The sequence below is a fragment of the Monodelphis domestica genome, chromosome 7 (assembly GCF_027887165.1).
Source record: "Monodelphis domestica isolate mMonDom1 chromosome 7, mMonDom1.pri, whole genome shotgun sequence".
Lineage (NCBI taxonomy): Eukaryota > Metazoa > Chordata > Mammalia > Didelphimorphia > Didelphidae > Monodelphis > Monodelphis domestica.
Genome location: NC_077233.1, coordinates 208,898,147 through 208,915,358, shown reverse-complemented (window position 1 = coordinate 208,915,358; position 17,212 = coordinate 208,898,147). Strand labels below are relative to the sequence as shown.

Genomic DNA, 17,212 nt, shown 5'->3' with positions numbered 1-17,212 from the left:
GTTACACAACCAATAAGTCCGTCCTAATTCCAAATCCAAAGTTTTACTTATTTTCACCTAAATTCAAGGCCTTTCTTAAGTCTGGTGGAAAAATTCAGGGCAATATTGATAGAGGACACTTTTTTTTTGCCAATGAAATAGGTTCTGGACCAATTTAATGTGATAAAAGTATGAGACAGTTTATTAAATCCCATACCATAAGGAAAGTTGTTAATTTTGTTATAACTCATCTCATTTCTCTTTTCAAGTAACCATTTTTTACTCCATGATCTCCATATTAGACATATTTTACTACTTGAATATGACTAAGAGGTCAAATTTTATCTCTAACTCTGTGCTACCATGAAAATTGCATAGCCTAAGATGAGTAACTAGTTTTATTCAAAGCTGTAAGCCTGTGTAGACTTGGTTTTTTCTTTATTATTTTACCTAAATAATAATTTTTCAGTTTTGAAATAACAATAAACAAAAGCACAAGTAGATCGTTTTAGAATTAATAAGTTAAACAAATCATTTTATTAACAAAAAAATATTACTTCTCTGCTATATGCTAAGGCACTAGAGTTAGGCTTTAACATGACATTTATGTCTATGTTCCAAGCAAGATTAAATTCTTCTCTTACAAGACCTACTTAGAAGCTGAGCACTAAAAATTGCTTAGTAAATCATAGCATTTAATGTTGGTAGGGGATTTAGAGATTCTGAAAGTAGCAAATGTTTAATTTTGCCTTCATATCCTTAATCTGCTGAGGGGGAAAAAACCAAAAGGATGGGATCAGTGCCATGTGTAGAGGGGTTGGCTTTGGCAAGAAGGGCCAACTAATTTTCAGAAACTGGAGGAAAGGAAAAACGAGTGATAAAGGTGGTGTCAGATTTGTCAAAAAGGTGAAGGTCTCTGTTTTCTTGATAAAGTAAGAGGTGAGATACTCAGCTCAGAAACAAAGGAGGGCTGAAGGAGATTTGGTATGGGAGATATGGTTGAGAGAGAAAAAGATTTTAATATGAAATAAGCTCCAGAAAAATATACTTACTCTTAAAAAAAAAATGGTGGAGCAGCTAGATGGATCAGTGTATATTGAGCCAGGCCCAGAGACAGGAGTTCGTGGATTCAAATGCAAGTTCAGATACTTCTTAGCTGTGTGACCTTGAGGAAGTCACTTAACCCTAATTTGCCTAGCTCTAAACATTCTTCTGCCTAGGAACTGTTGTTTGTTATCTGTTCTCAAACAAAAAGTAAAGTGTAACTCTCAATTTGATCTGCCAAGACTATGCCAGATGTAGGTACGGCTCTAAAGCCAGTACCTGCTTAGTGTAGGTTTGATGTTTGAATGATTTGTAATCCACTGAGCACTTAAAGGAGGAGGTTTACTTTGCCCTAACAGAGGATGTGCAATAAAGGTATACTAGTTCTTGGCTTCATTGGATATAGCTTCTCTCATCTCCATCTGGAAATACATCTGGATCTAGTCAGTCATCAAGATAATGCAACACAAAGTCACAGGCACCCACTGAGTCTAAGAGGCACAAACTACATGTAGCAAGGTCCTTTTGTAGCCTCTTATAGAGCATGGAGCTACATCAAAAAAGCTGAGGCCAGGCAGGTTCTATAGAGGAGGGAAAATTCTGTCAAGATCAGAAAAGCAGCATCATGAAAAGCTACTGGCCCTATCCCAATTCTTATTTACTATAAGAAGGAATTGAAATAGAATCTTCATGGAGTTATGTTTACTTCAGTCTTAAATGCTTTGGAAATGGGTCTAGTATAGATAATCCAATCATACCATCTCATCTCTTGTAACTTTGGACCGTAACCTCCCATAAGTCATCCATTCAGATGATCTTCCCCAAGTGCTTTCTTTTTATATTATTCTAATACTTCTTCTTTTATGGATTTTTTACGTTCTCTTAACTCTTTTTTTTCCTCCAGAATATCTCTTGCTTTGCTAAGGTTTCCCAGACTGTCTAAGCTCCTTATCTCTTCCTTCAGTTTTTTTTTTTTTGTTAAATGAGTTTCCTTTTAGTCATTTCAGAATTACTTTTATCATGCTAGATTTTTAGCCCAGGATTCTCTTGCTGTTGTAATGAGGAAAGGAGAGAAATGGGTGCAAACAGGAACAGAGGATTTTGCAAAGAGAGAAGTGTGCTGGACCTGACTGCATGCTCTGGAACTGCAGAGATTGAATTCTGGAACACAGGAAACAGACATCAGGAGGTTCTAGGGGTCTCTTTAGTTTCCTGTTGCTGTGATGGTTTAAAGCTGGATACTTCCCACTCACTACCTGTTTGAGCCAAGGAGAGGATTTTGTTGGTGTCCCTTTTTGAAGAAATTCAGCATCCCATGAAATCCAAAAGTGATTCCTGCTTACCGCGACAGTGATTCCTGCTGCTCTGAAGATCTGTGTCTGAAGCCAGTATACCTGTCTTGTGGGAAGGCCTGAAGCCATGGAAGGCCCCACCCTGATAGTGTTGAACCCTGACATAAAGGGTTCATCCCAAAACTACTCTGAAGGACTTTATATCTTACCAGAAATTATCTGGGAGGATTAATAACGTCAGGTAGTCAGATATCCAGGAATTTTAGGCAGACAGAGTAGGTATCTAAGGAGCTTGAAGACAAACAAGAAATCCCCAAGTGGGGATTGTATTGGTGGGAATTTAGCTAGAAACCTTAGAAACCTATTTCTTAATCCTCCTCTCTATCTTACCTTGTTTAAATAAACTCTTATCCTTTGAAAATCTGTCTGGAAGTCTGAGCAGCGTGCTGGCCTTGTGAGGAGTCTCACAGGCCCCTTAACTGTGGTTACCAAGGAACAATTAAACCTTGGTATCTCGCCATCAATTACATCAACCATGCAGACTATCCACCTATTTCACTATATAATAATTCCCCTTTGTATTAGGAGTTTTCCATTGCTTGCTGAGTCAGCAGTAGCTTAACTCATAAACTTGTCACTCTTGAAGAATGGATGACTGTAGTCGAATGACTGTTGGCTAGTGTCCTGTAAAGGCTTTCAATTATTGTTCATTCTATCTGTTATTTCAGAGTTCTTTGAACCCTTCTTTTATAAAGTCTTAGATTAGAAAATGAAGTTTTCAAGTGCACAGATTGTATTTTCCTCACTTTTGCTCATTGAAGACACAGGATAGAGAAAAGAAAGTTTAATTTGGACAGTGAAAAGCTTTCAGTGACAATGAGATTTGGATTTCTGAATTCATAAATTATACCATAGGGTTGACAAGTTCAAGGAAAAAGAAAAAGGAATTAAATAATGAATAATTACAAATGTGAAACAGAAGCAAAAACAAAACAAGCAAATAACATCAAACAAAAAGATGAGCATAGCTTCCATGCAAACATCAAACTCAAAATACTCTTATCAGCTAATACAGAATATTGTACTACTATTGCAGTGCATTAACATCTAACATAAGAGCAAAAATTTTTGAAAATTACAATAAACACAACATTGCATAAGTTTTACACTAAATATCAAACCAAACATTAAACTCACTCATGCAAATACATGTAAAAATATATATGTGAGCTAAGTACATAATTTATACATATATACATATAGTACATAATACAGTATGTGTATGCTATACATATGTGCCTATATACACACTAATACAATTCATTTATAATCCTATTACACACGATTTATATATATTTACATATTTATTTACAATTTTGTTTGATATGTGAGGTCATGTATTATTTGTGTTGTGTAATATATGATGTGATGCAAGTCAGTATCTATTTTTCTTATCTACTTAATCCTACCTAACTAATCCCTATCTTCAAAATTCTTCTAACTAGATTTCTATACTTAAACTAAATCTAAGTATCTAACTACATTTTGTTAGTAACTTATTTATCTATAGCTAATTATAACAATGTTAGTACCCTAACTATACATTGTTTCATTCATTTAAATAGTGATTCAATGTAATCTAACCATGTTTATATTTTATGTTTAAGTTGTTACTTTTGCTGTTATATTGTTCTGTTAGTGTAATGTCAGTATTACTGTTGCGTTAGTGTTGTTACTGTTGCATTCAATTTATATTTACTATGACTTTGGATCTTTCCTTCTCTTCTCATCTCCTCTTGCTTGAAGAATTCTTGTGTTTGTATGTGAATAAGTGCTATGTAGTTTTGTACTAAAATACATTATCCCAAAGTATTAATTCATTAGTACATTTATCCTGTAATCCTCTTCATTCCAAATTTCCCAGAGTTTTTAAATTTATAAGTTTTCAGTCTTTTATCAATGTCTATTAATTCCTGACTTCTCCTCTTCATCTGCATTGTCCTCTTCTATCCTCTTCCACAGGAATGGTCCTCTCCTTACTGATCTTTTTGACTGCAGACTCAATTTGCCTGATGGTTCTAACTTTCTACAATCTCTTCATTTTCTTCTTCTTCGATGATTTGTACATTTTTATTATTAATACTATGTGCTAATTTTATTTGTGAACCATGAAAATCTACCCAAAACTTTCACTGAAGATAGAGAAACTTAACACAACAGTGTAAGGACATATACCATATCTCCTGGTTTGTAATTATGCAGAGAATAATCCAAAGGATCAGTTTGAATTAATACTCCCATGTCATGTAATTCTTTTAGTCTTTGTTGTAAAGCATGTGAGTAAGAAGCAAGTTGACAATCTCCTAAGAGAGATGCATAGACTGCCTTACAAGTTTTGCCTGTAGTGGAGCATGTCCAAAGAGCATTTCATAGGATGATACATGTAAATCTGCTCTTGGTCTCGTACGTAGGTAGACCTTAAGCTATGGGAAGAATCTCTGACCATTTGAGATGAGTTTCAGCACAGATCTTCCCCATCCTCAAGTTTGTGGTTAAAGAGAAGAAGTTTTGGCATGTTCTGACATACACATTAGATTTTGGAAAGTACATTTCAAAGAGTTTAAAGATAAGATTGATAAGATCCCATGGAAGATACTGCTTTAAGGAAAGTTGGCCCTGGAATTTCTTACAGATGGAAACAGTACCAAGTGTTGCCATAAGTTGTAAAACTCAGGATTTGAACCCAATTCCTCTTAGCAGGAACCTTTCTCTCCTTACTGGAAGATCTGTCTAGCTGTTATCTTTTGGTCTCAGTGTGTGATCAGCCCACTTCCTTCTCTGATCATACCTGACTTTGATGATGTCTTTAATTTGTTTCTCATGTGCAATTCATCATTGTAATGTATATCAATAAAATCCACTGTGCCTCTTTAAATTGGCCTTAGGGTCACCAGCTCTTCTGATTCTTAGGAGACCATATTGTTCTCTGCTTCACAGTCATGTGGACCAAGAGAAAATTAGTGTTAAAAAATAAGCTTTGGTGGCATGAGAAATTTGCATATTTTCAAAGCACCATGCCATTTCCTTTTTTTTGCAGTCATCTTTTTTCAACTCTTGGCCTAACTTTTGTTTTCTGTACTCCTTGTCCAAGCCTAAGGGATCAACTCATTGGACAAACCATACAATCATATGGGCCATATCTGCCACATTGACGTTGAAGGGTCAGTATGCACTCTTTATCTCCTTACCTTTTTCTATTTCTAACCCTTCTCTTCTGGGCAGCCCTGGATATCAAAGAAGGAGGTCCTTTATTTTTTCAATAAGCGTTCTTTAATGATGACTCCATGTTTGGCTTTATTTAATACACTTTCATCTATATTGTTGTAGTCATCGTGTAAATTTGTTCTTCTGATTCTTCTTATTTCATACTGCATCAGTTCACAAACTTTCCCAAATTTCTTTGAATTCCTCCTTTGGCAGTCCATTCATATGCCACAATTCATTCAGCCATTTCCTAATCAGTAGATACACATTTTGTTTGCAGTTTTTTGACACCACAAAAGGTGATGCTATCAATGTTTTTGATAAGATTGGCCCTGTATTTGTTTCTGTTGCTTCCACCATATTGTTTGCAAATAGTATTTCAACATCAGAAAATTCTTCCTCCATTGAACTTTTTGCAAGAAATTCTTCATTATATTAGTGGATAAGTATTATTTACCTGTGTGTGCTATCATTTAATCATATAATCCCATTATATGAGAAGCATTCTGTTGGAAAAGAGACTTTAAGGCTATACTTTGCTGTGTATATGGAGACAAATGTAATTTTCTTTGAACAGCATATCAAGCCTCTTTCAAAATTCTTCTCTAAAGAAAATGAACTACAAGCCTACTCTTTCGTTTCTTAATAATCATCCAAAATCTAAAGCCTATTTCAAAAAAAATTTTTTTCATCTTCCCTCCACACCCACTTTGCCTTCATGCAGTATGTTACATCCTATTCATACCTACCACACACTTTCCTATTGTCCTTTTTTAGTTATATACAACTTCAGTTCTAAGGAGATTGGTGTTTCATAATTCAAATCCATACAGTGTCCCAATGGTATTGGTGTTTAAAAGACAAGCTTGTGATTATTTATTACTTTCTCCACATCTGTTCTACATAGAGTACTTTTAGCCTTAAGCTTTTTCTTTTATGTTCCATATCCAAAAGTTCTTCCTTCTGATTTCTCCATTTTTTTTATTTCACCATTATCCTTTCAATCAATCACTCAAGCTGAAAACCTTTAAGCCTTTTCTTGTTGTTAGTTTGTTTTAGCACACCTACCTAGTTGTCCCCAAAAACCAATGTGCCTCATCTTTGCCCCTCAGTCTTTTCTCCTTTATTTCCATTTCTGTTGCTAATACCCCAAATCTCTTAAGGTTTGAAATTTTGATGTTATCACTCAAGAATGGATGACATTTTTTTTCATGTTCCTTTACTCATGTTCCTCTGAAGATTCCAGCCCTGAGCTTTTACCCTGAAGTAAATATGACAGTTTCCTCCATACCACAGAATACTAACTCTTCCTTTGGAATGATTCCATGGTACTATAAGCCTTTGGCCTTAAAAGTCTTTCACCTTTCACTAATTTTCTCAATTTCTCAGACTTCTCTGCTGTGTAAACCTCAACTAAAAGCCATAATAATTCATTTCTTGAATCTACATTCCTACCTAGATTCAGACAGCTGCTATACCCAAGTCCTTATGAAAATACCATTGCCTTTGTTCATCTGTTACCACCATCACTGAATACTGGATTCTGTCAACTGCTCCTTTCCTTTACCCTCCCACTTCAAGATCCCATCCTCCATGTGTGGAATGCACTGCTCCTCATCTCTACCTCAGATTCCTTTTCTACTTATAAGACACAACTGAAAAACCATCTTTTACATGAATATCTGCAATCACTTACTACCTTGTTTTACTGGTTTATTTTTATTCTGTTCATACTTATATATGTACTTGTCTTTCCCTCCTAGAGAATATAAACTCCTGGGCAGCAGAAACTTTGTCTTTCTCCATATTTGTATCCCTAATGTCTAGCATGGTTCTTGCTATATAATCACTATTTGTTGATTGATCAAAAGCTCAAAAGAGTTGAGCTTGATGTTATAGGGGTAGTCACTGAATTCTCTCCACAAGTGTTCGTGTGCCACTCAGGACAAAACACTGCATCAGCCACTGACAGGGGCATTTCTTATATTCTCCTTGCATGGCAGTAGGAATAACTTTAGCAAGTGATAACAATAAAGACTAAAATCATAATGTTTGTACATGAAGATACTATATTCATCTGCTGCTGCTTTAATCATCAGACTGTGCTGAGCAGCAAGTGTGACAAATTAGTTATAACAGTTTGTTAATACCAGACCATGTTAAATGATACTAATTATATGAAGCTGGTTACAATTTCTCACAAGTGACATTGAGCCAAATAAAATTAAGAGAAATATCCAATTGGTGGCTTTCCTCTATTCTGTTATCTTTAGCCTGTATAGTATATTCCTGCTTTTTAAAATAAGAACTGGGTATGGAGGAGGAAAGTAGCTAGCCAGCTTGCTAAAAATAGCTCCTGAATTAACTCACAAGATTTCTATGTGCCTTTGAGGTAAAGAATATTTTTGTCAGTGTGAATAAATTGTGTCACAGACATAAGGAAAAAGAAGAAAAACTGTTCTGACTCCTCCCTTCCATCATGGTGGAAAGATGATAGTCAGTAGCTGCGTTTTAATTTCTTGCTATTTTTCCTTTGAGGACAATGTGTGTTATTTTCCATTTGTGAAACTTGTGCTTTGAGCTTGATAAGATTAATTTTGTAGTCAGCCTAGACAAGAACATGTTGATTTGTCAGAGTATATGAATTTTCATGTTATTTTTAGTAGTTTTTAACCTTTTTCTGTTTGGGGAAATTATTCCCATCCTGCTATGATTTACCTGCCACCTACAGGACATTTTTTTTTATAGTGTTACAGTTTACAAATTGCTTTATAAATGTGAAAAACAGACTTCTTCAGCTATTCCATGTGTAGATAACTTGTTTTATTTTCGAGATTGGATCAAGATTGGATAAATAGTCCTTTAATGTTTATACTTACCATAATGAAATTGGTTCCTTTAGCATCATCTTATAATAGCTTCATCAAAATATAAATGATCAAATATGGAAAATGGGAGTTGGTATTCTATTCTGTTTCCCTCCAGGACTAGAAAAATAAAAATAAACATAGAAATGTGTTTTCCCCCTTTTAGACCTTTTATTTTTTTTATTTTTTTTTGTTTTGTTTTATTTGGTCAATTTCAAATATTTCTTGCTTACAAAAATAATACTCTATTCCTCCTTCTCCCCCCCCCACCCGACCTGTAGCCATTTCCATGTTGTTGTTGTTGTTGTTGTTTGCATTAGGATGTTCATTTAGAGTCTACATCCCAAACCATATCCCCTTGACCCATGTAATCAAGCAGTTGTTTTTCTTCTGTGTTTCTACTCCCACAGTTTTTCCTCTGGATGTGGATAGTGTTCTTTCTCATAGATCCCTCTGGGTTGTTCAGGAACACTGCATTGCCATTAATGGAGAAGTCCATTACATTCGATTGTACCACTGTGTATCAGTCTCTGTGTACAATGTTCTCCTGATTCTGCTCCTTTCGTTCTGCATCACTTCCTGGAGGTTGTTCCAGTTCCCATGGAATTCCTCCATTTTATTACTCCTTTGAGCACAATAGTATTCCATCACCAACATATACCACAATTTGCTCAGCCATTCCCCAATTGAAGGGCATCTCCTTATTTTCCAATTTTTTGCCACCACAAAGAGTGCAGCTATGAATATTCTTGTACATGTTTTTTTCCTTATTATCTCTTTGGGGTACAAACCCAGCAGTGCTATGGTTGGATCAAAGGGCAGACAGTCTTTTAGTGCTCTTTGGACATAGTTTCAAATTGCCCTCCAGAATGGTTGGATCAATCCACAACTCCACCAGCAATGAATTAATGTCCAGACTTTGCCACATCCCCTCCAGCATTCATTACTTTCTGTTGCTGTCATGTTAGCCAATCTGCTAGGTATGAGGTGGTACCTCAGAGTTGTTTGCATCTCTCTGATTATAAGAGATTTAGAACACTTCTTCATGTGCTTATTAAAAAATAGTTTTGATTTCTTTGACTGAAAATTACCTATTCATGTCCCTTGCCCATTGTGAAGATTGTTTCCCAGTTTGTTATTTCCCTTCTAATTTTGGTTACATTGATTTTGTTTGTACAAAAACTTTTTAATTTGATGCAATCAAATTATTTATTTTACATTTTGTGACTCTTTCTAAGTCTTGTTTGACTTCCAAATCTTTCCTTTCCCAAAGGACTGTCATGTATACTGTTCTGTGTTCACATAATTTAGTTATTGTTTCCTTCTTTACATTCAAGTCATTCACCCATTCTGAGTTTATCTTGGTGTAGGGTGTGAGGTATTGATCCAAACCTAATCTCTCCCACACTGTCTTCCAATTTTCCCAACAGTTTTTATCAAATAGTGTCCCGAAAGCTGGGATTTTTGGGCTTGTCATAGACTGTCTTGCTGAGGTCACTTACCCCAAGTCTATTCCACTGATCCTCCTTTCTATCTCTTAGCCATACCATATTGTTTTGATGACCACTGCTTTATAATATAGTTTGAGATCTGGGACTGCAAGGCCACATTCCTTTGCATTTTTTTTTCATCATTTCCCTGGATATCCTTGATCATTTGTTCTTCCAAATGAACTTTGTTATGGTTTTTTCTAATTCAGTAAAAAAAATTTTTTGGTTCAATGGGTATGGCACTAAATAGATAGATGAGTTTGGGTAGGATGGTCATTTTTATTATGTTAGCTCGTCTTACCCATGAGCAGCTAATGTTTTTCCAATTGTTTAGATCTAGTTTTAATTGTGTGGAAAGTGTTTTGTAGTTGTGTTCATATAGTTCCTCTGTTTGTCACAGCAGATAGATTCCTAAGTATTTTATATTGCCTAGGGTGGTTTTAAATGGAATTTCTCTTTCTAATTCTTGCTGATGAAATGTGTTGGAGATATATAGAAATGCTGATGACTTATGTGGGTTTATTTTGTATCCTGCAGCTTTGTTAAAGTTGTTGATTATTTCCACTAGCTTTTTAGTTGATTCTCTAGGATTCTTTAAGTAGACCATCATATAATCCACAAAGAGTGATAGCTTGGTCTCTTCATTGCCAGTTTTAATACCTTCAATTTCTTTTTCTTCTCTAATTGCTACTGCTAGTGTTTCTAGTACAATGGTAAATAATAGAGGTGATAATGGGCATCCTTGTTTCACTCCTGATCTTATTGAGAATGTATCTAGTTCATCCCCATTGCAGATGATGTTGGTTGATGGTTTCAGTTAAATACTGTTTATTATTTTTAGGAAAACCCTTCTATTCCTTTACTTTCTAGTGTTTTCGATCAGAATAGGTGTTGAATTTTGTCATAGGCTTTTTCTGCGGCTATTGAGAGAATCGTGATTTTTGTTGAATTGCTTGTTCATATGGTCAGTTATGTGGATGGTTTTCCTAATATTGAACCATCCTTGCATTCCTGGTATAAATCCCAACTGATCATAGTGAATAACCCTCGTGATGACTTGCTGGAGTCTTTTTGCTAGTATCCTATTTAAGATTTTTTCATCTATGTTCATTAAAGAGATTGATCTGTGGTTTTCTTTCTCCATTTTTGACCTGCCTGGCTTTGGAATCATTACCATATTTGTGTCATAAAAGGAGTTTGGTAGAACTTCTTCTTTGCTTATTATGTTAAAAACGTTTTAAGTTGTTTTTTTAATGATGTCAAAATTAAGCTCTCTGGCATATACATTAGCAAAACTCATTTCTAAAATCTTAATATGTGAGCAATGCTGAAGAACACTCTTTTAAAAACTTAATTTTTTAATTTTTTATTTTGAGAATAATAAAAAGTGAAAACTCTCATATTCAAATATCCACAAGGTGTTTTATCAGTTCTCTCTCTAGAGGTGGATAGCATTTTTTATCATGAGACCTTCAAAATTGTCCTGGGTCATTGTACTGATCAGACTCTAACGTCTTTAACAATTGATTATGATTACATTATTGCTGTTACTGTACATACTAGTCTCCTGATTCTCTTCATTCTGCTTCAGTTCATACAAGTTTAAAGACTTGTATGATGTATTTAAAGACATTCCCTTGAGCATCCATTTGATATTTGTTTCGAAAATGGACTTTTAGAAAGTCAACTACAGATGTTTTTAGGTTCACGTACCTCTCAATGAAATTTAGCATTTTCTTCAATTGTTTGAAAATATTGTTTTGAGAAGGGGTCACCAGGCTTCATCAGATTGCCAAAGAAGGAGTTTATGATACACAATATAGTTAGCCCCTATTTTAGGAAGATATGTCATTGTATATAGAATGTTTACTAAGATTTTAAAAGTTATGGGGGAAAAGTATGTATGAGCCACATGCAAAGGAGCCTTGAATTCTTACTTTTGAATATGTTTCTTTATCTAACTCTTCATCTGTTTTTCTTTCCCTTTTTTGAAGCCTATCAGTAATCTTTTGTACTCCTTAACTTCTTTAATAGGTAGCTAACCAGCTTGAAGTGCTGAGAAATGAAAGATTTGTAAGCATTAGAAGAACACAGAAGAAGACATAAACTTAGAAGTATCCAGCCCCTGGGCCCTTTCTTCTTGAATTGAGGTGCAAATAGCAGTTCTGAAAAAGGCAGCCTAGGGAAATGGTGTAAAAGAAATACAATGGTATTTTTAATACAAAATAAGTTATATTTTTGGGAAAAAAAGCTATGCTTTATATCTACACAGACAGCCTATCTTTTCCAAACAATAGCTGAAATTTAAATTATCTATAGGATCTACAAAACAGAAAACCGTTTTCAGTTTAAACTTTCAAGGACAAATGGACCCATAATACATAACAAGAGTGATCTCTATGTTGTGGGTTGCAGCTGATTTCATAGTTTTGAGGTTTTGTTGTTTCTAACACATTATAATTTGGGGCATTTTTCTCACTTTAGCATGAGCAAACATTAAAATATTTACAGATTACTTACTGCTCTTTGAAAATAAAAACACATTTAAAAACAAAACAACCCACAAAGGGCTTAGTGGATAGAATGCCAGCCCTGGACAGTGAAGGTCTTGGGTTTAAATGTGTGCTCCTACACTTCGTAGCTGTGTGACCCTGGGCATGTCACTGAACTCCAATTGACTAACCCTTACTCCTTTTCTGCCTTGGAACCAAAACCCAATATCGATTCTAAAACAAAAGGTTTATTTCTTTAATTTCAATTTTCTTAAAATAATATTATTTTAATTTAATTTTAGGAGTTAAGAAATTAACTCTTATTTTTAATGTTGCTATTTTTGATAACCTCTTCTTGAATTTAAAAAATAAAATACCATGTTGTAACTCTTAAAATAACATCAGGGGATAGAATTTTCTCCCTTGAGAAATCACATGTTTTAAGAGAGTGTGTGCTATTGTGAATTTAAGTTATATTATCAGAGAACCAGGGTAGTGTAATGGGTACATGACTAAACCCAGAGAGAAGACCTGAGTTCTAGTTCTGCATCAGATATGTATAACCCCAGGCAAATCACTTTTCAGTGCCTTTTAAAGTACATAGGGTTTGGATCTGCCTTGCTAGAGTTTTCTTACCAAGAATGAAATCACAAGTCTAGTCCAATCAAAAAGCTACCTATTTTCTCTCTACCTACTTATCCCCACCCCTAAAGTCAACCGGATGGCACCATGAGAACATTTGGTCTTCAAACTTGGATTGAATGATTGTTACATACATTTTTCTTCAGAACTTCAAAGGATATATCCTTTCATTTCTTTTAAAACTCCTTCTACTGATATAGATCTTGGCCCCTACATATTTCATAGCTCACCTTCTGCATTTGATTATATTTATGCTATCTACCTTATAGAGTTGTTTTGAGCAAAGTTCTTTGTTAACCTGAGTTTTTAATCTAGCTTGGAAAGTACCATCAGGACTCATGTTCTGCTGATATAGCATCTAATGATCCTCTCCTGCCATCCAATTATCTGACTAAGTCTTCAGATGGGAACTTTTAGCTGTTCATATAATGGATTGATGTTATAGGCACTATTTTAAGAGTTGCTGTTACCACAACAGGTTTTAGCAGCAACTCACTTTGGAGAATATACCACCTTTGGTTACAGTTTGTTTTCATGTCAGTAACTGAGATTTGGTTAATTTGTTCTCTTTTGTGAATACATACGAGGATACTTTTATGTAGAATGGAAAAAGTGTTGACCATAGGACATATAGTCAAGCTGTGTGATATTGTGATATTTAAAATGGTTGAGGTCTTAAACTGTAGTGAGTTAAAATGGTGGAAGATATAAATTGTGATAGATATAAGAGAGGGTGAGTAAATTTTGACTGCAAAAATATGTTTCACTACAGTGTCTTGGGTTTTAAATCAAATATAAGGTGGTCGCCAGGGAAATATTCCCAATTATTCAAATACCCAAGTCAATTGGGTTTTATAGAGATTTTAATTAACACAATGAGTAATCAAAGAAAGAGAGAGAGAGAGAGTAAGAAAGGAATAAGTATGAAGGGCCTCAAGCCAATATGGCCTAGACCTGAGTCTTAAGAGAGAAATCAGTCAGTTTTTTTAACACTCACCACAAGGTCTGACTAAACAAGGATTCTAGTAACACCAGGCCAGCTCCATCTCAGCTGACTTCACCAGAGAGCCTTCCAGCCAGAGACTGTTCCAAAGGGCCTCTCTCCAGAGCCTCCAGAGGGAGAGTCCCCTTAAAGGAGCTCCAGCGAGACCTCCTTAGAGATTGTCCTCCAAGAGCTTCCCTTCTCCAGAGCCTCTCTCAAGAGATTCTTCCCAAGCGGTCCTCATCAGAGATCCTCCAAAAGGAATTCTCCTAAAGGCTATATCTATCTTCAAGAGATTCTGCTTTTTCTTATATAGGGGTTTTTCTCCCATGTCACCTCCCCTAAGTCCCTACATCTACCAATCACTGTAGACACTTTCCAAAGGACTGCCCATCTGAATTCCTGCTAAGTCGACAAATCTTCTCAGTAAGTCTGAACCAGTGAAAACACAGCTGAGTCAACTAATCTCATTAAGACAAAACTTGCCCGACCCTTTTAGGTACCTAGCATCTCATTGTATCAATTCTAAAAACAGGCCTGGCTCAAAGAACTCCTTGCCTTATTATAAGCATGGGTCCAAGTACTTTCATTGTTTAGCAAGGAGTTTTTTTTTCCCCTAAAGCAGTCTTAAGTACAGTTGGAGTAGAGGTCCTCCCATTTCTGATCCTGCCGAGTTCTCACATCAAAATGGGGAATGTTTCTCAGTAGGGAATTTGTTCCAATTAAGAATTCCCTGATGGGGAAATTTTTAACATTCACAAGTCTGAGAGATTTCAAGATTTACAATATATATATAGTAGTAAGGGCGTTGGTATAAGAAGCCAGGAGTCATCATTCTGACATAGTAATCATGTGATTTTCAATACATCAGGTCATTCTTAGGCCTTCATTTCCCAAACTGTAAAATGAAGAAGTCATTTTGTGTTTCTTCACTTAAAAACCAAGCAACTACTCCTCTGTTATCATAGGCACATTTCGATACCCAGTGAGCCAGCCCTAGGTTAAACTGCCAGACAAAAATCTGTGTCTACATTTTAATTTTCTTCCTCCTCCCAAATGTAACAATGTTTTGGTTGCCTGAAACCATCTGTGTGGTATCTGATATGGGCCTATTAACTCCAGTCCTAGTCCTACAGCTCTAAGCTTCCAATGTCTTTTCTCCTATGAAAAACTATTTGGCCTATTCACAGCACCATAGAGTTAGGAGTGAAGGGGGGCATAAAGGTATCTTTCATTTACATATGAGTAAACTGAAGCATAGGTAGGTTGAATGAAACAAATGACTTGCCTAAGGTCACTAGGTAATAATTAACACTAGCAGTATTTAAACCAGGGACCTCTCCATCCAATTTCAACATTAGTTTTCTGCTAAATTACCTACTACAAATCCAATAAATGAATCTTTGCTAAAGGGGCCTTCTTGAAAGAATTTTTAGTACCATGAAGAGGAGATGAGTTGGGGTTGGGAAGGGCTTTGAGAGCAAGCAGGCCTTCAGTAATTTGGCACTCAAATCATATTTCCAACTAGAGGTAAGCCTTCTATGGTAAAATGGATGTGTTTTGAATTCCTTTTTTCATAGAATATTCTTTCCCATTCTCCATGGGTGGGGGGGGTTAATCCAGAAAAATGGCTCTTTTTAAGAAATGTCCTCATTTTCTGTTGACATCCTACCATTGTTATTTCCTCCAGTTCCTAAATCAAAGCATAATATATGGGAAGTGTTTGTTAAATATTTGAATGGGGGAGGGGGTAGGATACATCTCCTTATCTCACTTAGGTGAGAAAATAATAACATTGGGGGGGTGAAGAACCATTTATTTTTTAAATAGTCACTGATCCATAGAAATCAGTAATTACATATAAGTAACAAAATACATGGTTTAGCATTTTGAGAAAGAGAACATAAATGTGTTTCACTCTCCTTTAAAATTAAGGACAAAGAAATCTATTAAATATATATCCTCTGCTCCAATCAGGCTTAATATGTGTAAAGCATTATCCTGAATTTTAGGAATTTACTTTGGGAACTTAGGTGCCTAAAAGTCCTTTTGTTATTAAAATGATTGATTGTGGGTTACGTTTGACATTAGCCTCTACTTACAATCATAGGATTATGATTATAGAACCTGAAGAGACTTCACCAACCATTTTATCTGATCCCCTCATTTTACAGATAAGCTAACTGAGGCTCAAGGAGGTTGAATGAACAAGAAATCTTGTCATACCAAGCAGCAAGCAGGGAAGGCAGTATTTGAATTCTCATTTTTAAAGACTGAATTTCATCCCTGGCTTTCTGGTCATCCCTCTTCTGTTTTGATTTTCTTTGTAGGTCATCTTTCACCTTCTTTGCCTCATTTTCAAGCTGGTCAGTTCTGACTTTCAAGACAATATTTTCTGTTTCTAAACAACTTATTTTGCTTTTTCTAAGCTATTTTCCCAATTGTCTTCTTAATTGTTTGTTTGTTTTTTGTTTTGTTTTATTTTGAATTGTGTTTTGAGTTCTTCCAAAACCTGTGTCCAAATTGCTGGAGTTTCTGTTTTTGCTTGGTGTTCTTTGGTCCTCTGTTCCATTTGCTCTTTGTTTATTACCAGGATAGAAGCTGTAGATTGTAATTTCTTTTTCTGTTGTTTACTCATGTTTTTTTCTTCTTTCCCTCCTGTAATTGACTGTAGTCTTCCTCCTCTGATTATTTGCTGAATCTGTGGGATTGGGCTGTTCTGTCTTGAAGGGGCTTCTTCTCTGCTCTGCTGTTTGACTAGGTTAGGCTGATGGTATTAATGAGCCTGAGGTCAGATCTTCCCCAGCTGGCAGCAGAAGCTGAAGGTGTATGTAAAGGTGTGGAGGCTAAAGGGAACTGGGCTACCCACCCTATTATCAGGGTATTCTCTACTGGTTGCAGCCTTTACCCTCAGAGCTTAAGCAGCAAGGGTCTCATTGCCTTCTATGGGGGAGGGGGATATTAGAGATTGAGCTTCCCTGGTCTCTGGAGGCTTCTTATCTGCCCTATTGATAAGATTAAGCCCAGGTAGAGTTGAGCTGGATGTGCCCTGAGGCCAAAACTTCCAGAAAAGGGAGGGGAGGAACAAGATGGAGTTTTGACTGAGACTAGGCTTCCCTCTCTGGGCTTCTCCCTACCTGTCTGAGTTCAATGCCCTGAG

General features: G+C 35.8%; 1 protein-coding gene across 3 annotated transcripts in view; it reads left to right on the top strand.

Moving 5' to 3' along the window:
- The window catches only part of USP22 (ubiquitin specific peptidase 22), a 266,207-nt gene that overhangs the window by 169,338 nt on the left and 79,657 nt on the right, over positions 1 to 17,212 (top strand). The window lies entirely within an intron of this gene.